The 27,954-nt window shown below is 39.2% G+C and overlaps 1 long non-coding RNA gene across 1 annotated transcript in view; it reads right to left on the bottom strand.

Annotated features, from left to right (window-relative positions):
* The window catches only part of LOC141922296 (uncharacterized), a 102,152-nt gene that overhangs the window by 30,536 nt on the left and 43,662 nt on the right, over positions 1 to 27,954 (bottom strand). Inside the window, exons 2-3 of the long non-coding RNA XR_012622944.1 lie at positions 13,477 to 13,566; positions 5,696 to 6,007 (exon numbers count right to left, since the gene is read on the bottom strand). This is a non-coding gene — a long non-coding RNA (uncharacterized LOC141922296). The remainder of the gene's footprint in view (positions 1 to 5,695; positions 6,008 to 13,476; positions 13,567 to 27,954) is intronic.

Genomic DNA, 27,954 nt, shown 5'->3' with positions numbered 1-27,954 from the left:
TATGGATCAGATTTAAGTCACTTTTACAACAACTTATGTGCTTTATTCATTTCTCACTTTTTTGCATTATTTTCAAAACAAAATCAGAAAATGCAGGTTTTGCAGTGTTTCACTAATGGAATTGATATTTTAATTAGCAGTCTAGTGAACTGATTCTGGGAATAGCATCTGCCCTTTTAGTGTAGATAGGCAGGGGTGAGGGATAAGGGAATATCGTTTACACCACAGATCTTTCAAGGATTTACATATGGTGCTGAGTGTGAGCATAAAAGATTGATGATGGTCGTGTCTGTGTGCCTAAGTCAAGCAGGTGCACAAATCCTTCAGCATCTATAAATCCAATGGATCAAAATATTATCTTACTATTAAAGTATTACAATCCTGAAATATCTGCAGAATATCCTGGTACATTTTTGACTTCATACATCATGAGCATACAACACCACTTAGAGGTAGAAATGGTGTCCATCTTGCACTGTTACTGTAATAGTTACCTGGTGTGATTGTTAGCAACATGGATAAGAACAGAATAATACGCTTGGAGATGCTTCACAGGATGACAGATAATGAGAAAAGTTTAGAGGGAGGTTTCCAGATGACAACTAAATCACAGTTTAACTATCTCCCCTTCTTCCCAGTACCCCACCAACAAGCTCTTCATAGATTTTAGAAGGTTTTTTTAAAATTTAAAATGACACATTCATACAAAGGCAAAGGTATTACACACCTGAAACAGTGCTTCTGATTATACCTGCAGGTGCAACATTAGTGCATAAAGATGGCTATTTGCATACCCAGCTCCAGAGATACAAATGCAAATCAAGATCAGTTTATTTGCACATATTTCATAATCTTCCTTATTTAGTTCATGGACCAGGCTCTGTAAACACTATGACGTCTACAGTACTTATTCCTCTGATAGTTTTCTTCCAAGCTGAATCTCTGTCTCCCTGGTACATGAGCTTGGAGCACACTGTGAGTCTTAAAGAATCAAACCAGTTTGAGAATCACTGATGAAGTACTGTAGGTAAATAATGACCTTTCATATTATATTTTGCTGTCTTTCAGGTGAGATTTAGTTACTTTACTTTTGCAACAAACAAACTTGAGATTTTTCTGTTCTATCCAAAACCAATGCTGCTAGCTATGCTATGGGCAAAGCTCTCACATGTAGTCTGAGTTTATTTTCAGAGATGTAAATCTATTGTTTAGGTTGGGGATGTGTTAAAAGATACAGGTGGCCTGTGAATCCTCAAAGTAAGGAGGTGGCACTTGAGAGGTTTTAAACTCCTGAATGATAAAGAAGAGGTATAAATAGTGGCTTGTACCGGTATTAAAAAGCTTCACCTACATAGAAACCAGGGCAATATTTACTGAAAGTAGTAAATATTTGTAATTGTTATGTGGTGCTTTTCAAATGATATTTCATGTCTAGTTTTATTTTGAGTTATTTTTTAAAACTTCAGTTTCTCATGAAAACAAGTTGTATAGCTTATGGTATTACTCCAGCAAAATGATTTCCATAAATAAAGCAAGAGGCAGTAGAAGGGAACATATATAAAGATTAATGCATCAGACTTTTAGGCTTACACCGACTAACAATAATTTCTGACACTTAAGTTATTGGGAAGGAAATCTCTCATATGGAAACAGGCAACAAATCCAAAACTACCTGAGCAGCATGGGCAATTTACTTCCCTTCCACTTAAAGAATTGTATTTTTATAGCCATTTTCCCTGAGCTTATTGATTTCGTATGCAATTTTCTCCAAAGACAGAAAACAGCCAGATTTAGCACACAAATGGATGTAGACAGCAATTAATGCTTGCGCTGTTTGTCAGCCTACTGCAGCCGGTGAGAACTGCTGTGGGCTTCCTTGCACAAGACGGGAAGGGGAGCGTTCCCTTCCCACGAAGCTGCGTGCGGAGGTGACCAGGCAGCTGTGGAGAAAGGCAATGGCAGATCTGGTCCTTCTGATTTGGTCAAGATAAGAGATGCATGTATAGAGACAGGCAGTTAATATTTCCTTCTTTAAAAAGAGAAGAGTCACAATCAGATGCAACCGGAAAATGACACCTTATCTTCTATCACTTGCAAAGTAATTTCCATTTAATTAAGTGTGAAACAAACAGGTGAAGAAAATGTCAGTGAATGTAAAGTCAATTTACTAATTAAAGGCAGTTAACAGTCTTGCCATAAAGTCCTAGATGCTGGGGAAAAAAATCCCCCAAACCCAACAAACAAACAAAAAACCCAACATAGGCTGGATCCCAATTAACATCTGTAGCATGCAGAAACCAAATAACATCCGTTGCTTTTAGAAATTTCAGTTTCATTTCTAATACAGTGAAAATAACAACATAGTTCTTTAGGAATCAGATTAGACTCACTGTAGATAAAAATACATGGAAAATAGAGGCCCAAATTATTAATATATTATTATATCATCCTTAAATAATGTAAAGATCACAGAATAATAAATAATATCAGAAAAACAAAATTAGAAAATTCATTATGTTCTGTCATTAAAAAAAAGAAAAATACCAATTCAGATCTGGGGCAAAAATTTAGCTCAATTTTTATTTCACTCTAGCTTATAACTCTCTGTTACAGAGGACCAACCAACCTGTAGAACAAGATTCAAGTGTTTGGAAGGTACTGCCAGTTAAAGAACTGATGCTATTTTGCAGTGTAGCATGATGCAGTTGTATTATCTAAGGTGCATGTTACCAGTAGAGTGGAGCTAGAAAAGGCTTTGCTACAAACTCGTTACATATTATACAAACCACACATTGCTGAGATTCTCTTACCGTACCTAGAGTAACAGAGATGTCAATGCTGCACTCTGCAGACTGGAAAATGCTAATAATTTAATGACATCCAGCACCAGGGAAAGAGCCACTAATGATCACTCGCTTTTGTTTTCCATTTAAAAAACATATTTGGTATAGTTGGAAATCATCAAAACAAGCCAGAATCAAAACTGACATCTCACACTTCCAATTATGAACAAGCTACACACATTTTAAAAGAACAGTCTGGAAATACTGGAGAGCAGGTGCAACCTTTCACCCTTCAGATCTACCTACTTTAAATCCTTTCTTGATTTCTGCTGCTTTGCCATTTTCTCTGTCACTGCATGGTGATCCCTTTTAATGGGTAATAATCCAGTGTATTGTATTTTACAGGATAAAGAAGCATAGTAGATTGGATAGGTACAGTTCCCACACAACATACCTTATTAACTTCAAACAAAACCGACAGCGTAAATTGATGATCAGAAATCCTTACAAGAATGCATGGTTAGAAATAAATCATGAAGGAGAATCAGGAAATTCAGCTATTCACAGTGAATTTCAACACTGTAAAATACACAAATTCACCACCGATGGGGAAGATGTCTTGACATTCTCAGGAACCTGATTTTTCATTTTCACTCTCCTTGTTTCTGCCAGAGCTGTTTTGCATCTTGTGTTATTTTTGGAACAAGTGGGGTTTTTTCCAAGGACTTCAGGAAGCCTTCATCCATGGCTCACAAATTGTACAAGCTCTGTTTACAGTTTGCAGGTGAAAAAATTGCCAATTTGCAGCACAGAACTTTGGTTCATATTTGATTACAACAAACACACTTTGTACAGAGCATAATGACACTAACATCTTTGACTAGCGCATAGCATCACAGAGCGTCGTTCTGCAGGCGGCTGAGCACCCGCTCTGAGGCACGGAGACCCTGAGCACGCTGCCGAATTCAGCCTCTAATGAGGCATGCCTTTTGCATGCTTTTTCAAAGTAAACCACTGTTTGTCTGAGAAGTGTAAGAAAAGCAGGCAGGAGCCAGACACGGTGCAATTAGGGAACAGTTTTGAAACGTGTGTCTTGTGTTGTGGGCAGTGACATTGTAAGACTTTGCACTCCAGATAGTATGACATTCTGAGTTCTGACTTTTACGGGGTACCAGTGCAAGGGGCAGAGTGTAGGTAGCTCCTGGTGCTTGAACTGCCTCTAGGAGCCCTAAGGCTTTTCTAATTTATTCAAGAGTTTGTGCAGCCAGCTTTGCCTTCTTGCACCCCTTCTATATGCTTGGGAACCCACAGTTCCTGAAATGATTAAAAGCTTAGTATGTAGAAGGTGACTCTTTGGCCTTGCACATGCACACAATTGCCAAAGCAGCACTGGTAAGCAGCACTACAGAGTGTGGTAGGACAGAGTGTGTGCCAGCAGCAATCACAGCAATGAGGGAATGCAACAGCTCTGAAGTAAGACACGGGAAAGTTTTAGTTTGCAGAGGAGCCTGGTAGAGAACACCATCCTTCTGGTGTAGACTATAGAGACAATTCCTTTTATGGCCTGGTGGATACACTTGACAGAAAATGCATTATTTAGCAAGACAACCATATATAGTATTTCCTGCAGAAACTAAGGGTTCTATGAAAAATCATTCTTGGATTTGGGACTTCATAGTATAGAAATATCAAAATTAGTCTGAGTGAAGGATTTTTGTCCTCACCTGGATGTGGCATATGAAAAGGGAGAGTGTCTTTAATTTGTACTCACATCCAGTACTGCTGTTCCAATATTTTATATTTGTGTATATCCAGCTTTCTTCTAATGAAGGAAACCAAATGCATATTGACTCTTTAGAATGCATAGCATCCTAATATGAAGTCTCTTCATGCTAAAAGATGCTTGAAATACCTCCCATATGATATCTATCAGAATAATGAATTCTGAGGTTTTGATACCCATAATCCTTTCTAAAAGAAATCAGAGAGCTTTTGCAATTTTTCTATGATAAAGCTCATCAATCACACTGGTCTCAACTGCATAATCTCTCATTGTTGCATTGTGAATTTATTTCCTATAGCTCCATTGCTTCTTAGTGTTTTGCACATGCCCTTGCTGTCCCTAGGAGATTTATGCACCTTGGTCTTGACCTTCACAATAGTTTAACAGGTATTTAAATAAAATTATTTTACGTAAATATCGGAAGTCACTGTGTGCCCTTTATCGATTGGGAGTCAGATAAAACAGGAATTCAGAGGGTTGTAAATTGTGTTTAAGCCTGCAATAAAGTAACAGATCATATCCTACATGAGTGGTTCATCTAGTGAATATCAGACGAGTGCCCTGACCAGACAGGAGAAGAGCGTGCCTGTCCTATGTGTTACAGTTCAAGGGGTGTGTTTAGCCAAAGCAAAAACTAGGCTTCTCCAAAAATCATTGTTTCTTTCAGGAAATAAGTTTCAACTCAGTTTACAGTTACATTTCTTGGGAGGCAAAAGGGAGATATGACTAGTTTGACTGTAATCTCTTTACCCAAAATCCCAGTCAGAACTGCTTTCCCAACTGTGTAACTGTCTTAAGGTTTATTGAGAAACTTAACAGTCCTAGTGCACTTGGAGCTGCTGGTAGCATCAGCTGGATTTCTAGGTGCTAACTTAAGCCTTGTTCTTTCTTCGATACAGTGATTTTGATATGCATGTATGGTGAGTTAACCTTGGCCAGCAGCCAGACACCCACCCAGCTGTTCTGTTACTCCCCCTCCTCAAAATGTGATGAAAAAGACAGTTATCAGTTACCATCATGGGCAAAACAGACTTGACTTACAGAAAATGAATTTAATTTATTGCTAATTGAAATAGACTTGCATAGTGAGAAATAAAGATAAAATTAAAATAACACCTTATCCCCTTACCGCTTTTTCCCAGGCTCAACTTCACTCCTTCATCCCCACTCTTCCACCACCCCCTGCCCAACAGTGCAGGGGGGATGGGGAATGGGCAGTTGCAGACAGTCCATGTTAGCTCCTCTTTGCTGCTCCTTTCTCCTCACACTGCTCCCCTGCTCTGGTGTGGGTCCTCCATGGGCAGCAGACCTTCAGGATAAACCTGCTCCAGTGTGGGCTCTTTATTCAGGGAATATCCACCTGCTGCAGCATGGGTCCTCCTTGGGCAGCAGCGTGGCTATCTGCTCCAGTGTGGTCTCTGAAGGGGCTGCAGGGGAGTCTCTGCAACAGAGATTTATGTTGTTGGGAGTTGCACTTCTAAACAGGCTTTCACACAAGCCATTTGGAAGGAGTCACTGTACCTGTGCAGGGGTTGGCACAGCAGAGCAGCGGGAGCTCAGATGCAGAAAGAACAGATGTATTTCAGGGTCACTCAGAGACAAGGTGTATCATTAAAGCACTGGCTCCCTTTAGGCAGGAATAGGATATTTTAAGCATTTTATTCCTGCCACAGTACAGGTTGATGTTTCTCTGCCTACAGCACATTCTTTGCAGTTTCTTATTGCAGTTAATTTTTCTAACATTGTTGAGCTGTTTTCAGATCAGCTTGTGGGGTTATGTTGAACACCCTAACATTAACAGTCTTGCCCTAAAGCCCACTGCAAGCATTACCTGTCTGTCTAAAAATGTGTTCAGCTGGGATGCACAAACCCAGTGCACTGCTTAGGAGGCTGCTTTTGGAGTTAGCATCTGCTTTTTTTCCACTTCCTTTTTTTGTGTCACTTTACCTCTTGAGTCACTTTACCCCAAAGCACTGCTCCATCCTCTGTTATGCCACCTTTAATTACAACCATTATTGATGTATTTTTTCAACTCTGTAGTTCAGATGATTAAGCAGCACACACTTAAACTCATGTTTCCCTGCCTTACAAGGCAGTGGGTTTTATACTTGATCATGGACCAAGGCCAGATACAGAAACCCTCTGTCTGAAACCATATGTCTTTATTTGTGGACAATTTGTAAGATTAAATTACATATCAATATTTGCTTACTCTGCCACTTGATTAATGCACCACAAGCAGATTTAGAATCATGTTTTGTATATGTTTTTCAAGAGCTGGTTAATCTGTTTACTTCTGAAAGTACTTGCCCATTAGATTGAATGTACACAAAATAAATCATCCAAACAGTGATTAAAAAGAAAGCATATTTGACTATCATATCATACAATTAAGACCAAATGTTTCTGTAGAATTGCTGGACTATGGCAGATCAAAAGAGCAATTCCTACCCTAACAGCTCACAAAAGTGCAATCACTGTAGTGAAAGATCAGCTGGATATCACATAGGTAATATGCCTTGTCAGTAGCTGTGGTATACTGTGTAATGGAGGTGGTTTCAAGAGGTTCTTTATCTTGTTATGCTGCTACTAGTGCACTGAAGTGATCCTTTCTCAGAAGTGATGAAGAGGCACCTAAAGCCAGCCTGCTGCTGGGAAGCTCTTTATGGTTCCCAAGGACACTACATATAGTGGGACACATACCAAGAACTTACTAGGTTTACATGCAGGATTCAGTGAGGATAAATGCTCCCTGATGAAAATACCCTGAATGTGTCTGCCTTGTAGATCAGTAGTCTCTGAGAAATGATAATTTGTTCCCTGGTGCTATAGTGATAGAGTCCCAAAGGAAGAGCTGGTCAATACCTACTGTGGCTTCACTTGCTTGCTTTTGCTTTTTCTTTCTTTTCTCCCAAAAGCTGTAAACCTGTAATGTCCTCTTTTACAGAATCCAATTTGTGACCTACTGTAAGGGGCACTATCTCATTAATCAGTAAAAGCAGAAACAACACATCAAGCTCATAAAAAAATTATGCATTTGACTTGCTAACAACTGGAGCTCTCTTGACAAATAAGACGTACAGTTGTTTCTCAAGGCCTTTGAGAAAAAGCCACCAAATGTAATTAAGGATCTGGCATGGCTGCCTTTATACTGTGTGTGGTACAGTGCTGGCTGCACAAAGAAGACTTTCTCTGTATTATCAACTCAAGTTATGTCAATAACTGTTACTGTACACAGAGTGGCTCTTGAAAGGCTTCTTAGCTCCAGTGAGTGTTGAGGATGCTGAGGACTTCAGAGGTCAATAGGAAACAAAAGATTAATTTGATTTAGATATTTCTTTATTTAGAAATAAGGACATCATAGAATAAACCATACCAGAGTCAAGAGGCAAACATACAAAGATGGAAGAACTGAGCTGAAGCATATAGTGTTATGTATTGTTTTAGGTCCTTGGCCTTCTCTCTTACCTATTTTTGAACACTCCATATTGTACACATACCAGTGGCTTTCTAAGACCCTTTCCGTCACACCCATTTTTATGCTGCTTTATTGTTACGCTTCAGCGTCACACACTGACTGTTATCCCAACTGCACTGATTCATAAGAAGTGGATAAGTCCCCAAAACTGTTCAAAGGCTGTGAAGATAAAAATATTGAAGTAAAATGAGTGAAATTTTCCTACCAAATTTTGGGCAGCTTTTGGGCAGCTATAAAAATAGCCAAAGTTCTTCAGCCACCTTTAGAGGTCGTAAATGGAGATGGGAGTTTTCAGACAAAATTTGGTTGCTATAGCTCTCCTAATTGTAGGTTTTCTTCTTCTTTTTTTTTTTCTCAATTCATTATGTCATTCAAGTCTGCACAGCTATTAGGTAATGCCACAGTTGCAGATATTATTGACTGCCACCATTATTCAATTTATATTATATGTTCAATTTTGCAATTTTTGTTCCATTTTCTTCTTTCCCTTACCGCAGGTATAACATGGCTCTCAATCTGATTTTTCATATCATATTCTCAGTTGCTCACAATCTTTTGAAGGTGTTTTGTATCTATAAGTCACTAGGAAACGGTCAAGCTATACAGCTTTTGAACATATTTCTGTAAAGATAGAATTTCATCTCATTTTTTGTGTGAACAGAACTAGGTTGTGAAACTTAACTGGTATTTCTGTCAACGTATAGGTCTACATCATACCTCAGTCACTGCAGGGGACTTTTTGTCTCCTAAGTCATACTGAGGTAGTGAAGAAAAAGGGCTACACCTTATTTGATTGAAGGGATAAATCTCAATTATTCTAATTCTTTCTGCCCTAATAAATGATAGTAAATCTCCCAGAACTGTATCATTTGACACTGACAGTCATATCCTCCCACCTAGGTCCTATGTGATATCTCCCTTGTTTTGTACAACAATGAGACATACATTGGCCCACTTTGGACAGCTGAAGAATTGGCATTATCTTTTACCCAAATAAATCACAGGTAATAAGTAATAACATTTCTCTTTATCCTTTTTACCTTATCCACTATTTCTGCGGCATGGCCTGAAAGCTTTTCTGTGGAATGAGGAACTATGCATGGCTTTTGCTTCTTCTCTTCAAATGAGTCATTGTTAATTACTGGATCAGTTTTGCTGGTCTAGAGCAAGATGGCAGCAATGGGCCAAGTGTAGTACAAGGACATTGGGCAAGAAAACTTCAGTTCAGATGGGATAAATAGGACAATTTATTGATGTGATGGATGGTCAGTGGTCTGCAAAAAAGAGCCTTAAGGTGGCATTCACAAGTAGTTCACCTCCTTTTTACTCCATTCATTGTGCTTCACCTTTTCAGTTCTCTCCCTGGAATTAATATATTCATTGCCCAAATTTACAGTTGTGAAAAGTATGGATAGTCCTGCATAGCATCTGGCACTACCTTATGTATACACCTGAAATAGTAGGGTTCTATAAATAATAACCTATGCTGCTACCTCAGCATGTCAGTTCATTTAATGAGACACATGTGACAGTCCCACATGCTTTACAGAGCGTGTCTAGAAGGAACATCTTCTTGTCAGCACAGCAAAAATATCTGCGTCTTCCAGCAATGTGAGTCTGCTCCAGTCTGGCACTATTTCAAAGGCTGGGACCCAGGAAAAGATTGTGTTTCTAAACAAAACACACCTGAAACAGTCACTTCCTTTGAGGTTCTGTTGAGCTGTGTTGTGCTGTCACATCAAGCTGCTGACAAAACTTGTTACATCAGATAATGTCTGATATGACCGAAAAAACACCTTACACAACATGCTAACAGGACTGGATTATGTGCCTTTTTTCTTTTTTTTTTTTTTTTTTCCCAAAAAGAGAATGTTCTATCTTTAAGACGGATGTGTGCTCACTTATCTAACATTCATTTATCTATAAAACACTGACTCAGTAGTCACATATTCTCAAGGATGCTGGGCTTTGGTTTTGTTTATTTATCCTTTCATTCTGAGCATTTAGTTTTGTTTCATTTTCTTTCTTCTTTTTAAAGCCTTTATTAAGTAGCAGTATCAAAAATCTGTGGCTGAAAGATGACAAATCCTCTGAGAATGTACCAGATGGGTATTGTGGGGTATTTGCAGCATCAGGCTGACAGAGTATCTCTTCCAGGATGCACTGCAAGTGGGACTCGAGGCTGGCACTCATATTCTGTGGGGTTTTTTTAAAGCCGAGGAAGAACCATGACAGGTACTTAATTCCACTTTTTGCACAACACAGACCAAAGCACCTTTAATATTTGCATGTCCAAAAGTTTGAGTTAACTTTTCCAGATATTAATGCAAGTTAAAGTCTCCAAAATATAGGGCAACCCATCCATACAATCTGTGTATCTCCCATGTTCACTTAAAACTGTTAGGCATTTCATTCCCAGCTTAATTTCCCCATTGCCAACGTCACACATAAAAAAGGTGTGGGCATCTTTTCGTTCTTCTTCTGGTACTTAAGACTTCAGTGTTTATAGTTTAAATGTGCTTTGTGTGCAGCCATTGAGGCATAGAAATCAATTTTATTTTTTTTTAGTGGAAACAGAGATGCTAGGAATGAAGTAATTACAGCAGTTGGAGGCTTTATGAAAAATCCCTAAATCATGAGACTTGCATTAAAGGTGAAAAAAAATAATGTCAATTAAAATCACTGAAATTTATGTAGCTTCTGTTCCCATCCACTGGCAATATCTTTGCAATATATTCTTTTATTAGCTTTAAGAAGTGTCTGGTGTCCTATTTTTTTCCCTCATAAGTATTTGTAAAGCTGACTAGATCAATCTGTAATATTCTCATGGACAAACTAATTAAATCAAGGATCTCTGATTTCTAGACTTGTCACTTAACCGATGTTAAGCAATAGCTTCATTCAGAATCACTGCAAATCTCTTGCGTGTGTGCAATTGCCTCAGTGGTCCCAGGAAGAACAAGAACTAATGCAATCACACCCAAACTGCACAGGCACAGCAAGTCTAACACATCCTGGCTGCCCTCACCTGGCTCAGGTCACTTGGGCAGGTAGATTTTAGAGAAACTCTTCACGTGATCTGGCAACATCAAGTACAGCCCAACAAGTATCCCATTTTGTGATTCATCTGTTATGGTGTTCACCACAAGCAGCCTAGCTTCTCTCTTTCTGAGTGAGCCGTCACTTACTATAAAGCAAGCACACTTTTAATGAAACTCAGCACAGTACATTCAGTAGTTTCATCAGTCCTTCATGTAATGCATTAGTCTTTCATGTAATCCATTAGGTTCAGTTGAGCTTATCATACCAGGTGTCTCTCCTAACATGTTATTTTTAATTTTTCTTCTTATTGCATAGGATTCTAGTATCAGTGTAAAAGCAGTCCTTCAGTGTGGGGTAAAATTTCTCTGCACTTCAAAATTCTGTTGCAACAGTGAGCAAATCATGCAATCATTTTGTGCCTCGGGTATTCATCTGTTAGATGGTAATACTTTTGCTGCTACGGGATGGGAGGGAGCATTGTGAGGATAAACCCATAAGTACTTGGAACGTAATGGGATATTGCAGTTAGAGATGCTAGGAAAGATCTTAGTAATAACAAATGGAGAATCCTTGCTGGAGATACAAAAGTTCTGAGGTATGAATTCAGATTTTAACAGGACAATGCAAAACAGCTTTGAAAAGTAGCTTGTTTTTTGTTTCTTTGTGCTCTGCAAAACTGCACACAGAACAAGGAATAAAATGAATGGGTCACAGCGATATTGTGCACTTCATGTCTCTTTAGACACTGAGCTTGGGTGAAGTTGTTTAAGAGGGCAAGCTCAGCTCTACTCTCCTCAGCCTGTGTTAAAACTTTGAGGAAAGCACAGCTTTGTTGAAATTTTCAATGAATGTAAAGTTTCCTTACAAATTTTTTTCATGAGTTCAATCAATGGGTCAAACCACAAGATGGAGTTTGTGCAGTTTTTCAGTGAGACTTGTGCTTTGGTTGGATGCCAGCATTGTCAAATTCATTTAATGCTCTGTTATAAGAAGGATATTAACGTTCACACTTCCAATTCTAGGTTAACAGTGGCAGACATTAAGAGAAATTAAAGTAAAATATACTGTGCTAGGAAAAATGAAATGAAAAGTTCTGGTTCAGAAGTTAGCCAGGATGGAATGCACCATGTTTGCAGGGAAGTGATATACGAGGTGGAGCCGAAATGTCCCAAATTTATTTTATTACTCCTTGGAACTGTCTTTGTTTAAAGTTTCTAATTTGTGCATAAATGTTTGTTTCAGAGAGAAAGAGAGAAGAGGGGAAATGATGTGATGGGTTTAATTATATTTAAGAGAATACAGAGATCAAAGCCAAAGAGATAAAAGCTGCAACTACTGTATGGGCTGGAAATCTCTTCTTAGACACTCTTACGTATAGTGCTTCAGAGGCAGCCGCCCTGAATTCAGGACAGAGTCACAGCTGAAATGGAAATCCTCTATTACAGTGTTTTATGACCTGCATTGGCTGCTGTTGGCGAGCCCTGTACTTACGCAGGCACCAAAATGTCTGGGAGCATTCACGAGAAAACAGTAAACCAAACAGTGCCGCCTAGGTCAGCGGCTCTGAAATAGCCCCCCACGGGCTGTATTGCTGTGAACTGTTTGCAGAGATGGCAGTTGAGTGTGGGCCAAGAAAAATCAATCTTGTATCAACAGATGTAATCAGAACCCCTGTGGTGCTAATGACTCTGTCACAGTTTTCATTAGCTGGGAATGCTTTAGCTTTGGGAGGAATGGGTTTCCCCCCCACCACTTCCTTTTATTGGTGCTGTATGATCTATTACCAAACCAAAGTTATCAAACTGCTGCATCTCCTTTCTGAAAGCCAATACTTAATAAAGGGAGTGAAGCCAAAGCAAGACGCTGCCAATATTTTAAGCAAAGGTCCATCTCTACAAGTTTTGCTTCTGTTGGTTTGCCCTAAACCCACTGATTCTATGCTCTTCTTTCCTCAAAGCATTGCTGCTGGTTTTGCCTTCTTCAGAGAAAAAAACCCAGAAGCCCTACACTGCTCCCTGGGAAGCCACTCACCCCTCTGTCCCTGCCACCTCTGGCACCCTGATCCTCTAGACCCCGTGTTCCTCCACCTCAAGTTTGTAATGGAAGTTTCTTCTCTTCTTGAAGAAGTTGCACGGTAAGATGTCTGTTGCCTCTGCTACTAAGACCTATGGTAAAAAGGAAAAAGGCATTAGGTTGCCTTGGGTTTGGGGGCACTTGGTTGAATGGAAAGAGCAAGTATTTTTCTTGGGGGGTAGTAGTCAGGTACTCAGTGTGATCCTTTTGCTTTTTCAGGGGGTGGTATCTGTTGTTGGTGCATGTAAATAAGTAAAACTGCTGTGAGAAACAAGGCAGTGTTCAATGTTGCTGAAGGACTGTTGGAAGTAACTCACCTCTGAGCACCTCTCCAGGCTCACTCTTTTCTCCTCCGCCATCTTTCAGACACAGGGATGTTCAACTGGGGTAGCCACTTATCTGCACATCTGAAAAGATCCATCAAGAGAATGAAACAGAAATGCTCATAATTCTCTTAGTTCAGTCACAAACTTGTAGAAGTCTTCACAAGGGGTGCATGTATTTTTTCTTGGTGATGTTTATATATACGTATATTGTAAATATGCATACCTGGTAAATGCTATCACATCCATACCATTCATGCAGTCACTTGAAATCTATACACCAAGACTGAATGTCTTTTTCACACAGCAGGTTATACTCAACAGGAGTAATGGTATTACTGCAGAAGTTATTCTTCATAGCTTACTAGGCACTGGGGGCTTGTAACTAGCCTTTTTAAAAGTCCTGGATGCTTCTGGGAATTATTTCCATGTGTGGGCAGTGAGAAGAGGGTGTCAGAGCCACACGGAGTGCACAGGTACAGCAGCTCATGTAAACTGCCACATCAAGGCTACTGCACATAGGCCTATTGATCTGTTATTACAGATTAGACCAGCTCATCTGAAGCATAATGAAACTGCATTATATTGAAGGGTAATCTTGCAAACACATCCGTAGCAGTGCCAGTGGAGTCTGTGTCAGAATCCACTGCTTGCCTGCTCATGTAGCGATAAACCGAGTTTGTTGCAAATCGGCCAGGGAAAACTCTGGGTAGACTAGATGACCATAGATGTTCTGATCTTGCACTCTTTTCACATAGGAGAGAGTGATTTAATGGGTAGAAATTTGGGTCAAAGTTTGCCCAACTCTCCCCCAAATTTGGTGCTCATCCAGAACATTCTACGTTGCTTCTCAAAGGCATTTTTTCCCTATTTGTGTTTATGCCCAGGGGAACTATCTAATCATTTGAGCATAGATAACTGGGCAGGAAAAAAGGGATCAATCTTTGTGATATTTTTAGTAGTACTTATTTACTGCAGTCATCCTAAAGGTAGGCTGTTATATGGCATATCAATACCACTGGTTGTGAAGAATGTGAAGGTGCGTGAAAATGAAAGCTCTAGGAGTTTTATGAAGTAGAACTGATAGGGATCACTTCCAGTATCAGACAAGAACATTTTTTACACATGATATTGGAAAACATTGAATAGAACTTCAGAAACTTGAGGTACTTTTAATGTAACTTTTCCAGACACTATTAGATAAAAAGCTGTGTGTGCACACTCTGAGTGGCAAAATACATACTGCAAACATATTGTAGATAAAAAGTGTGTGTGTGAACAAAAGCAGTATATCATACCACTTTGTTTTCACAAGGAGACTGTCCACATTTTTATAAGAGGGTTTGTTTTTTTTTGATTACTTGTATCTAACCAACTGAAAAAAGCAGGTAGTCTTTTGAATAGTGTAGGGCACACTTTATACACACAGAATATACTTTCCTATGTACACCAAGTTCATACACATTGGATAACTTCTGCAGCTCCGACTTTACATAGCAATGTTACTAAAGCCGTTAGACACGGCTTAAAACTTCAAACCAACATTTTAGCATCTCTGAAGCCCACACAATATTTCTTAAAGCTGTGTGAAAAAACACATTTTCACAGTCCCTTTGGGGTTAACCTTCTGTAATCAATACAAGCTTTTTCCTTGCCTCTCCACTCACTGACAGCATCAAGAAGGCTAAGGCTTTGGCTTTGTGTCAAATTTAGGAAAGAAATCCTTTTTTTCAGAAGGTGTCAGGAGGTAAAATGATATTTCCAAGTTCTTTCCAATGCCAAAAATTCCGTTTCTCATGTACCTTACTGGCCATAGCGTGGGTGATAAGAGAAAGCCTGGAGTGTGGGGCTTCAGAGCAAGTGCCAGCAGAAGGCTCCATGGGACTGCCTGGGCTCAGCATTTGTCATTCCCAAATCCACCGGGGCATATAGTCCAGTATTAAATCTAAAGCCCTTAAACCTCCTTAAGACTGCCCAGCTGTTTTGCAGGCACAGTCTCAAAGACTTAAAAGTCATGGTGTACAATTGGGATTTTATAGCAAAAACGAGATCCAAGCCAAGCCTTCGGTGGCTTGAATGCACGGATATGCTACAGGAGATTTCTAAGAAGCAACAAATGCTGCAGAAAATTCTCCTGAATACAAGTAGATAGGAATTAGATCTGTGCATCATTGCATACCTTTTCACCTCTATTATAAGAAATCCATTAATCGTATTTCCTAAAAACAAAGAGAGCACATAGATTTATATTTCCTCATAAAGGCAAGAACTTCTGAAATAAGGTATAACTGCCACAATCCATCTACTGACAGTGGGAAAATTTCTAGTAAACATTTTTCTTTTATTGTACCCTTACAATCTACATACTGGCGCCCTACTCCTAAATGTTTAAAATACATACTCCAAAAGAGCTGAACAAATGAATGTCTGGAAATATTGCAAATACTTTTTTTTTTTTTTTCCTAAAACAATGGTATAAAAAATGGTATTATCTATTTAAGAAAATGGCTTTAGTCCAATGGCATTTCTCACAGAAATTGTTCCAACAAAAAGTTTCCAGCCACTGCAAAGGAATAGGTGAATGCTTAAAGAAAAGAAAGGGCAAGTCCTCCAATTAACCAGTGGAATTACAGCTAAAGCAAGAAAACCTTTGTTTAAATAGATGCTGTCACAGCAAAAGATCATTAACTATAAACCACAGGACCTTTTTGTTTGCAGCTTTCTGTTAGATTATACATATGTGGTTGTGCATACAGCTATATTCTCTGATTTCATGCCAGAGGCAATAATGTATGTTCAGGGTTGGCCAGAACTGGTGCTAGTGAAGGGGATAGTGTGGGGGGGCGGGGAAGGCAATGCCAGCTTTAGGACTAAATCAAAAAAAGTACTGTTTTCATGTATGAAAAAAATGATGCATGATTTTCACAAGAGAATTAAATGCTAATACAACATCAGATCATCATCTTTATGCAGATTGGGAGGTGCAGATGGCTTTTCACCCATCTTTACAGCATTCTGGTTCAATTGTAGCAATATTTTGCATTCTTGGCTAGACAGGGTAACATAATGGCATGCAGAAATACTTCAGATTTCATTATTATTAAGAATAGTTTATTAACTTATATTATGAGTGAACTAACTCATACACTTCAAACAGTATACAAGTTCTTACTGCAACGGGGTAGCTTCACCATGTCTCTGTTTTAACATGTCTATCCTTCACTGTGCTGTGCAGGGATACCCATTGCATAGACAAAAGTACAATTCCCTGGTGATCAATGAGGGTGTAAAGGTTGATGTAGTCTCTTCTAAGCAAAAGCCCCAGTACAACATCATGGATCATGTATCTTCAATTTTGTTATTGGGAATAATCACTTCTGGTTCTGGTAGTGTGCAAGCAGGGCTGCTGCTTTATGTTGATAGCTCTGCTGCCTGCTCTACTTGATCCTGGACTATGAAGTTTTGAGATAGTAACCACACACAAGTTCTCCCAGGGATAACACCCATGTGCTAATAAACAGTGTAAATAATAACTGTGCTACTTGGTGACTTTCTAGTAATGAAATTAATGCCACTTTAACAAAGAAAAAGACAAAATCAGCATGCAGTGCAAAGATTTCCCAGGGGAATGAGCTTTATGCTGCGTGTTCTGCTGGATCTTTGAGAAACTATGCAAAGCGCCCCTGGTAAATCCTGACAAGCTTATATAGGTTTTCAGGTGGTCTCTTTCTCTGATAAGGAAGCCAATAGTTATCACAGTCCTGACAGGGGTATAATACAGAAGAAAAAGATTCTTTGCTGTACCTAAAGACCTTCAGATACAAAACGTTTTCAGAATTAACTGAAAAATGAAGTCTGGCAGCAAGCACATTATTTGCGGCTTTTTCAGTCATTGGGACCTCTTGAGTAGATGCTTAGAGCATCTGAGCAGCTTTAGGAATATGTATTACTTAAGATAGAGGGTAGCCACCACAGGTTACTGAATAGTCATATAGAATCATAGAATGGTTTGAGTTAGAAGGGACCTTAAAGATCATCTAGCTCCAACTCCCCCACCATGGGCAGGGACACCTTCCACAATAATACTGTTTTGTTTTAAAATACAGGTGTTTTTATAATGTGAACCTGTTCTTTGGTCATACATTTAGAACTGCTGTTGGACTAGGAATGCCACATTGACTACAAAGGGATTCACTTTTGCTGCAGGAGAAGACTTTACTGGTGTAGCCATTTCCAATGTTTTCCAGTCTCTGTTACAGAGCGGTGTAAGGTGGATCATGACCGTAAGGACAGTATGTGTTCAGGGCATTGCAACACTGTGCTGCATCCTGAGTGCACTGTAGGTAAGTTGAACATCTGTCTTAAGTCACTAGCAAATTATCTGAGTCTCCATGATCAGGCTGTCATGGGTTTAATGAAATCCCTAAATTTTCTCTGTATGATCGTGGGAAAGCATTACCATTACAAACATACAGAACAGATTCACAGATTTATTTGTGAGTGTCAGAATTTTCTTTTTTCTTTAGAGAGCCAATCTTTGGCAGTCTTAACATTCTCCACGGTTTAATTTTTAAAGCAAATCTTTCTATAGTTCTCCTGCTGTAGCTGTAACAATTCAAAGTAGTGATTAAATAGATATCTCCTGCTGGCTAAGACTCCTCTGTAATACGTTCTGGGACTGAATGCCATTCTATTTTTAAATATTAGGCAATTACATGGCAATAAGTTAAAGCTGATGTTTCCTTGAAAAATGTTTTATTTCTTTAGTCATATTTAAAGCAATAATGTTGAAAGACTGAATCACTACTCGCTCAAAAATTTCTGTAGGAATACTTGCAATTGTTGGTACACCCAGTTATCTCATTAGCAGTCAGATAACAGTTGCAGATGAAGAGGAGGCACCAGAGCTGCAGTTGTAAGAAAAAATATTAGTTATAAGAACATGTCATAAAGTAATCCTTAAAAGTGCTAAAAATTCAGGAAATGTCTAGTCATACATGACCTAGAAGTATCAGCCATGTTATAAATGTATATAACTTTGGATAATAGGAAGGGAGATGAGTATTGAGTTAGCACTAACATTCAGGGGTCCCTTCACTTCTCCTAGTGCTGTTGATGTGGCATCTTGGCAGGTTAGCACTGACGAAAAGTAGTAGGCTTCTTATTTCATGTCCCAGCTTTGCTATAATAAGAAAATGTATCTGTGTGCATGTTTTTGTACATAAAAATATATAAATATAAATATATATAAAACAATTAACCCCCTGGAAGAGATGATGATTGAATTAGAGTGTTTTTCTCTCACAGTGTTACCCAAGTTGGTTTGGTAGCAATGCTGAAATTTCTTTGAGCTCATCATTAGCCCTCCTCATCTGACATTCCCTGCAATTAACCCCTGTGCCCTGAGACAGAGCCTCACAGTGGGTGACACAGAGACATCACCACCAGCCCTAAAGCTACTTCTGCCAAGGACTTTGGAGGTGGTGCCTGAGTCTGGACATCGTGGTGGTCAGGGCTCAGGATGCTGGCTCTGTTGTTAACCTGCAGCACAACCTTTCAGCCAGGCAGTTCAGCTCCCGGAACTGCCCCTGCTTTTCCCACCTGTGTCCGCCTTTCCCATTTAGACAGTGGGTTTGCTCATGTTGCTGTACCGGCAGGTATGCCACTGTACTATACTACTGTACTTGCTTCCTTCCTTGTCAGGACCTGCAGCTGGTAATGTAATATGAAGGGAGAACTCATGACACCCTTTTCTGAACTATGCTTTAATCTCCTGAATTATTTACATTTAGTTATACATCCGTAAATATGGGAACATCTTACAATACAATGCAATCAAGAAAGAAGCATGAATTGTTCACTGACACCTGAAGCTCAGTTAATCTTTGCTCCATCAGACTGGGCTTCCAGCTAGTGCTGGCGAAGTTGGGCAGTTACCCATGCAGTTAGATAAGGAGAGGTACATTGTTCAATAATTCATTAAAAGCCTTTGCTTGTTAGTTTTACAACTTGGGAAGCAGGCATTTAAGGGAACTGCAACTAAATGTTTGTGAAGGACAACATGTACTCTCCTCAAGTTTAGTTTGAATGTGGTGGCAAGGTCTAGGGACAGTAAGGAGAGGTTTCTTTGTTGTCACAACAGCAACTTGAGCACTGTCAGAGAGAGGAGCAGATGTTCAGCCGCCTCTGTTTACTGATGTGCATGGCAAAGCCTCATCCAGTCCTTTAAAATGGCTGCTGCAATGCTTCCAAATAAAGCACTGTCTAGGAAAACTATTCCTAATGTTTTGCCTTCCCAAGAACCTTACTTTGATTTATTATATTATATTTTGATTAATTTTATAAAAATTCACTGGCTTAAAGGCTGCTAAATAAGAGGATTATGGATAATGGGAAAATAATTGTTTACTTCACGTGATTGCCATGAAGGGAAATGAACTGAACACACAGACTATGAAGCACCTGAAATACAGATTCTGAGTTTTCAGCTTATGCCCATTAATGCCAATAGCAAGTGAAGGCTCAAAACCAGCTCTGGGGCAGCAGTGCTGATATAAATTACCTCATTTTAGTAAAGAGCACAAGTAATAAAAGTTATTCACAGTTACTGTGTTGTTTTCGTTAGTGAGCCTTCTATCCAGCTAACAATTCTTCATTTATTTTCTGCTTTCAATTATCTTGTTAACTTGCGGTTTTCTTTTTTTTCGTAGATATTCCTGTCTTCCTTAGCCAGGCTATTTGTACTCTTTTAAGGTCTCCCACTGCTCAATGCTTATATTATTCCTCATAAACCTCTTAAAACAGAGTGCCCTTTTCTGTTTGGATTTAACAGGGTTGAATGTCAATTACACTTTTTCCTCTGTTTCATAAATACATCTCATTTTATTGAAGGTTCCTGGCAACACAGAGAAACCCAAGACAAAGTCCTTGATCAATGTTGCATTCTTCAGATGCAGATTTTGCTTGCTTGGTTAACTGTGATGAGTTTGCCCTTCTAAACCATCACTGTCTACCTTAATGCACAAATAGGAAAGATTAAAACAAAGTAAAGTAACATAAGATGAAGCAAAAATGCTTTCCTGCCCATATGAAAACTAGCAACATTTCCAGATTTTAGCACTGATGACCACAAGTATTTGGGTTTGTGCAGTTTTACTGCACTGTGGGAAAAACTGCCTACTCAAACCCTGTGCACTTAAATGATCCATGATTAAGCCTACCTTAAACATTTGCATCATGATTAAGGTATTAAAGGTATGAACAGCCACAAAGATATGGCTGCTCTTACGTTTTTTATGTTTTTACTGACTTTGAATTTGATTGTCTTTTAGGGCATCGGAAACCCTTAATGGGCATGTTTTTGCCACCATGTATGTTCTCAGCAAAATCACATAAATGCATAAGTAGGCCCAGATGGGTACGTAATCATCCATGATCATCCAGAACATCTTCCTGATACTCAAACCCATTGCAAATAATAGAAGGCAGAGCAGTGGTTCATAACAGTAGCAAACTACAACCTGACACCGAAGAAGTACGGGGTGCTTTGCTTAAAAGAGAAACAGAACACGCACTTTTGTCCAGTATGTCCTCTGAACTCGTCATGTGCAATTTCTCCCTGGAGGTGAGGGAACAAAATGTTTGTTCTTTGACAGAATTTGTTTGCCTTTTGCTGAGTGGTTTGAGGATAGCTAATAGTTTGCAAATGTCTGGGATCTAGGTTTTATGAGTGACAACTAATTTTCTGGAGCAGCCTTCTAGTAAAGAGAGAAGAAATCTAAGACATCTAACCAATGTTAAAATGATTCTTGATGCATTTATGCATGCTACATATATTTAATTGTGCAGTAGGGACCTGGATTCAACCACTAAATCACTGAGTTCTGTATTGGAATGTTTCCTTTCCCTTAAATTTTGTATATTTTCATTGTTTTCTGTGCGTTGCTTTTTGACAGGAAGTAGAAGGAGAAACATAAGGAGCTACAGGCTAAATCATTATCAATTACATCTTCAAATTAAACTTGGGATACCTGAAAGTTTGGGGACATTTACTGATACAGGAATATAGCTAAATCTCAGCACCTAAAGCTCCCAGGAAAAAGCTATTCTCAGAACCTTACCATAAGCCATATCCTTGAGATTTGCATCTCTTTCAAAGAAGATTCATATGACATTTGGAATATCTTTTACGCTTTTGGAGTATTATCTGACATGAGTGTTGGAATGAGCTGAAAAATAGGAGTCACAAATCTTCTCCCAGCCCTTGCACTGGCTTGCTGTGTGACCTTGAGCAAGTGGCTCGGGCAAACACTTTAGGAGCTCTCTCTGATCTTGTGTTCTTTGACTGTTGTTTGTTTGCTTGTTTATCTAGACAATCTTCTTTTCAGGTATATGTTAGGAAAGGAAGGGAAAAGGAAACCATTGGTGTTTAACACCATTAGCAGCCCAACTGCATGGGACCCCCACTAGCGTTATTTAAAAATGCTGCATTAAACCCTGTGCCTCAGTAATGCCATCTGTAAAAGGGGGAAAATAATGTGGATAATAAACTGGTCATGGTTTGCAAATAAAAAAATATCACTGCACAAAAGCAAAATATTATTTTATTTTAGGGTTTCTGACTGCTGTGCATAACTCAGGGAATCTTCACATTTTCATGAATGACAAATCTATCTTCTGCTTTGCCTCCTACGGAAGGGAAAACTTTGGCATGCTCAAATATGCCTTAAAGGCAATGCTGCCTTTGGGATCTCACATTAACATAATGATAAATGTGCTGTGTATTGCTTGAAAATGCTATGCGCCAACGTGTCAGAATATGTTTCCCCTGCACACCTCTTGATTAGCATCTTATTTACATATTGGCAGGAAAAGGATTCTGAGAAAGACCTACAAAATAATGTTTTAATATGGTCTCCTCTAAGGCCAAAGTACTAGTTCCAAAGCAGTTATCTGATGGCATGTCTTTTAGAGGTAGTGGGGATGAGATACATGTTTTGAAGTACTGAATCCATGTGTGTTTCAGCAAATAGTAGTAGTGGTGATACATTTTCCCACCTTATACTAGTGTTGAATTTACTGTATAATTCAGACTCAATGCATACCTTGGACAAAACCACTTCCTCCCATTCCCTTATCTGTCACAGGACAAAGTATCTAAAGTTAGTGGAATTTATCATTGGTTTCATCCTTTTTGGCTGCCAAGCACTATGAAAATGTGGAATAAAATAGTGGAAGTTTCTCACATCACTAGCAATTTGGTTTTGCTTAAGTCATAGTATATTGATTATTCTTTGTTTTGTTTTTGTTTGTTTTAAAAAAAAAATAATTTCTACAGTTTATTTCATTATCCTGCATTTCCAGCATCTTACAGTATTCAGAAGCTCCATGTTCTAGATATCTATTTTAGCAGTGGCAAGCATGAGAATATATATGCAGTAAAAAAACCCACTGAAATTATAGTTGCTATTCCTTCCAAATAAATTAAAGATACTGTTGACATTGTAATTTATACTTGTGCAGTGCTTATAAATCCTTGTTATTAGAAACCCTTCAGGCTAGGGACTGTATGAGTGCATCACGAAAACACTCTATCCTATTGAATTGAGTCAAAATAAATTTCAAGATACAACGTACAGATAATATAAACTGGTAGGAACTTGCAAAGAATGCATGGCCAAAATGATGACAAGAATCATGCCACAGACTACACAATTTTGTAGCATCATGGAAAAATAAGTGTATATTTTCACATCTGAGGTTAGATGTAAAAGAAGTTAATGAGTAGCCTTAGGTAAGAGAGATGTTATTTTTATTTTCAGGAAGATGCTGCCCAAGTAAGACATTCTTTATCAAAACCTGTGAAAAGAATGCTGTAGCACTTGAGATGTGAAGTGATCAGAGCAGATGATTCCATTAGACATTTAGAGAAGCAAAAAAGATTGTATCTTTGAGGTGCTATCATGGTTTAGGGACAAAAAAATCCTAAACCCTTCTCTGAAGCAGACATAGCCTGGATGCTGTGCATGGAGATGCCAGAGTGGAAAAGAGCATGGGAGGCAGGAGGGAGGTATCAGTCACCATCTTCTGGAAAGGGCATAGCAGAGCTTGAAGAAAAAGATTAGATATTCTAGTTTGTTCTTTCTGAGTTTAAGATGAAAACTAGAAAAAAGTGGGGTCAGAGGGACAAACTAAAATTGCAGTTTAGAGGAAAGACATCTCAAGAACAGAAGTACAGGTCTCTAAACCATTAGAATAGAGTTGCTAGATTAATTCGCATTTTCATTGACTTTTACAAATGGCTCTGAGCAAAGAGTTGGTTCAGGCTATGATAAATATTATTATTTTGAATGTTACAATATAATGCACAGTAAACTAATATCCCCTCAAGCAATGAATGTAAATACAGTTGTTGATATTATATTTCTGGAGGTTATGTTATTTTAATCAGCTCTGGAGAGGACTATCTCTGGGAAATGCCTCTCTGATGTTGAATGTTACTGGCTCCTACTGGCGACCGTGATGTCTGAAACAAGAATAGTTCAGTTCAGAAAATCTGGAAAGCTGCCAGATCCAGCTGAACTCAGTGGATCAAATTCTGCTGTTTTTACACATGAGCAGCTGTGTTGACTTCATTAGGGTCTCATGTGTATAACAGAATACTTTCTTCTAATATGATTATATCGGGAAACTGGGATTCAGCTGTATCTAATTTATTATTGCATTAGGTATCAGTGTGCCCCCATCATACCTGTCAATAACATCTTAAAATAAAAAAAAAAGTAATAACGCCTGGAAAGAAAATAACTTTAGTAGACAGCTGATGGCTTTGGAAAATGAAATAGATTAAACACACAAAAGAAGTGAAAAACTGATAAAAATGTCAAAGCAAAGAGCCAGGACCAGACAGTGAGGCTTAACATCTCTACTGCCCTCTCACTGATGGCCTGACTTAACAGCACGCTGAAGAATTTAAAATGCAGTAATAGCTGAAACAGGGTCATTACAGACTGCAGGTAGGACTTTTTAAGCACAAGTTGAGCACTGTCCTCAGTCCTTGATGTCTTAGCTTTGACTTTTAGTAGGTGCACTGGTGGGCCAACCCTGGTATTTCTGAAACGACTCTCAGAAGCTGAAGCTGGGGTGTATGTTTCCAGTCACGGACATGTGTTTTCTACCTCGTGTTGTGCTTCTGTAATTTTCATGCAAGCTTACTCTAGACAGCCAGTCTACATAGATGGACTCTCATCTTGTATCATTAACAGGGCTGAGAACTCAACTTCAAGGAGTTCTTGCAAGAGCTGTTTTAAATTGATTATTGTGCTGTTCAGAGGCTCTAGTTACACAGCACTCATTAGTGACAACTGAGGCACTGAATAAAGCAGACCTGTCAGACATTCTGCCTTTGAAAAGACAGATAAATTAGTCTGGGCAGAGTGCCACGCTAGTCTGGTTATATTACTTGCAGTACTTGAACTAGCTCAGAGAGAGCTAGCATGGGTATCCCTTCACAAGAGGATAGTGTGCTGTCCAGATGTCCCCCATGCAGACAAACAGTTAATAAAATTTTGAATTGACTTTGCTTGCTCTGCTTCAGTTAAATCATTCTGGTAACTCCAAATAATAGGCTAAAAGTGGCAGTGTTTGCTTTTTTTTTTTTGGTGGCTGTGTTCTGAGGGAGGCCAGTGATGCTAACCTACTGCAGTACAAATGGTGGGTGGCCTTTAACCTTTCCATCTGGCACCGCTATTACTCAGTCAGGTTCCTCCTGAGGTGCTGTCTGTTGTTTGTCTTCTGGCCCTGCGGGCTAGCGCAAGTGCAGTGCTGTCTCAAGGGAGAGCGGGCTGGGGGCTGTGGACCCAACCTGTGTCAGCTAATGCAGAGTGTGACATTGAGGGAAGAGAAGAAAGGGCAGAGTTGTCTTGCTGCTCTCACTGTGCCAGACTCCAGCTGGATTCCAGAAAGGGGCCATACAGTTGGGTTGATGTAAAAGTCATTAGATGTATTTACTCATCTTTCCAATGATACTGTATCTCCAGAAATGTTATAAAATGTTAGCAACAGGTTAGTCACAGATAAAAACATTTCACAGTAATATCTTTCTCTTCCCACTCCGCCCCCCGCCCCCCCCCCACAAATGTAAGTGAAAGAAGAATCGGAGAGAAGGACAGACTGGCTAGCAACTAGTAACTTCAGTATGGGCCAGTGGTTTGGATCAGCACATTTGCACCAAGGCAGATAAATAAAAGCTATTTTATACAGGGCAGAACATCCCCATAAGTAGAAACCTGTCCCCTTCACAGAGAGCATTCAGACAGGAGGATGGCCTTGAAAGCTTAAGCTCAATCAAGTAGTAAGATAATTTAAAATTGGTTTCCCATTTCCCAAGGAAATACTTGTCCTGTGCACCTGTTTGGGTTGGATGAGGTCAAATTTGGGGCACACTGATCAGTTGTCATTTTCTGACAATAATTAGCATGTTAGGAAGTACCTCAGTGAAGCTATAGGAAACATGATAGAATATCATCCAGCAACCTTTTGCTCTTGATATACATGTATAAGATTCATGGTACTGGAGAAATAAATGAAGTATAGGTAAAATTGACATTAGCCCTCTGTAGCTTCCTGGATCTCTGGTCAACCTGGCCCTTATCAAACTATGTTTAAGGCATAAATTTGATTTTGCTGATAATCAGTGAAGTAAGTCTAGGGGCTTCTGGTAAACACTGATGTAACAGAATAAAAACAAGTTCTGTCATATTTAAGCATTCTGGTTGTTTAGTTTGGAGCTACAGCTGGGGGGGAATTTTAGGAACCTGGGAAATTTTCCTCAGAAGTCCTTGACCAAGTGCTCATGTGGCTGCTCTGTGTGGATAGGGAGGAAGGGTGTTAGAGAATACCTGCGGGGTTACTGCCACCTCTCACAACAATATTCACCCAGGAAGGAGCCAGAATTTAACTCTCAGCTAAAGCGGACTTTTTGTACCACGCCTAATGGCTCAGCGGGGACTTGCAAGACTCTTACCAAATGCTGCTAAGTAAAATTTTCCACTTCAGCAACTTATTCAACCAGAGGGAATTCTGTCTGCAGTACAATTGAAAGTATTCTTGCTCAGAAAATAGAAATCATTGATTACCCTGCATTTGTGAAGGCATTGTTCTTCATCCTGCCCAATGGTCTGTGCTCTGAATATTCCTTCATGATTACTACTGAATAAGTCAGTGTTGCAAAAGCATCAAGCAGGGAATGCATTATTATTATAACCATTCTGTCAGATGTAGTTGTTGGCACAAAGGCTGGGTAAAAACAACTAAGACTCCCTATTAAAATGATACCATGTGCATCGATCTAGAATTTGGGGGGTTCACTAGTTAGCTTTTAAAGTACTCTTTAATAATCAATACTCTCCTGTTTATGAGTAATGTGTATAAAGAAAAAAACCTTAGTGGAGGGGAAAAAATTGACCAGGGCAGCTTGGTAAAAACACTTGACAATACATCTCTGAAAGAAAAAAAAGCAACCCTTTGTTTCAGAACAAACTAATGAGATACATTTGTTCATCACACTCCAGTGCAAGCATCCAATAATCAAATATTCCCTCACCACTGTGCTGATCCTTCCTCCCTTTCAGAAAATCCTGCCATGTTTTAGTTTCAGTGGACAGCATGATCCCAAAATGCAGGAGTCCCTCCAGCGCTTGGTCCCACTCTGTTCCCTCACCCTGCTATAGGTATGTCAGGTAGTTGAGTCCCATTATACTTTACTCTGCTTAACTTCCACGCTGTGAAGTTATCTGCAACAGCTCTTTCTGGGAAATTATCAGTCAATATCACCTCACACAATGAAGTTCAGCATAGTATTCCTGTTATTTGTATGGCCATAGTTCTTTCAAGACCCAGAAAGGATCCAACATCATGTTGCATTTGGTACTCCACGAATATCCCTTGAGCATTTCCACCACTACAGAATGAGCACCTGTCTGTCATTTGGTTAGTGACAGAGAAGATTTTAAGTTCACATATGTTAAAATGGCTCCTAAAGCATCATTGAGAATTTCTGAGTAGAAAGCTTTGGTCAACAAAGAAGTTTTTCCTATCACTAAAATCCCCATGGCCACCAAAAGCTGAGTAGCTCTTCATCTCTATTTATCTGACACTGTGCATAAATAGTTCATGCAGCTAAAGCAGCTGTGACCATTTCTTGCTCTCTTCACCTTAGAAAGGAGCAAACAACTTCTTACCTTCTCAGATGCCTATGTTATTATTTATATTGCATTACAGCCAAACCTAGACCTTCAGATCAGTAAGGCACTGTTGGCCAAAGATCTATGCAAACACTGGCAAAAATCCAATGCCCACCCTGAAAAGCCTATATCCTAGGACATGTGACATGCAGAAGGAGGGCAGAGAAGGCTGAAGTCAAATTTATTATACATCTTATACTCACAACTTTTCTGCTCATTATAAATCCAC

The sequence above is a fragment of the Strix aluco genome, chromosome 4, assembly GCF_031877795.1.
Source record: "Strix aluco isolate bStrAlu1 chromosome 4, bStrAlu1.hap1, whole genome shotgun sequence".
Taxonomy (NCBI): domain Eukaryota; kingdom Metazoa; phylum Chordata; class Aves; order Strigiformes; family Strigidae; genus Strix; species Strix aluco.
This window is presented reverse-complemented; position numbering and strand designations above follow the sequence as displayed.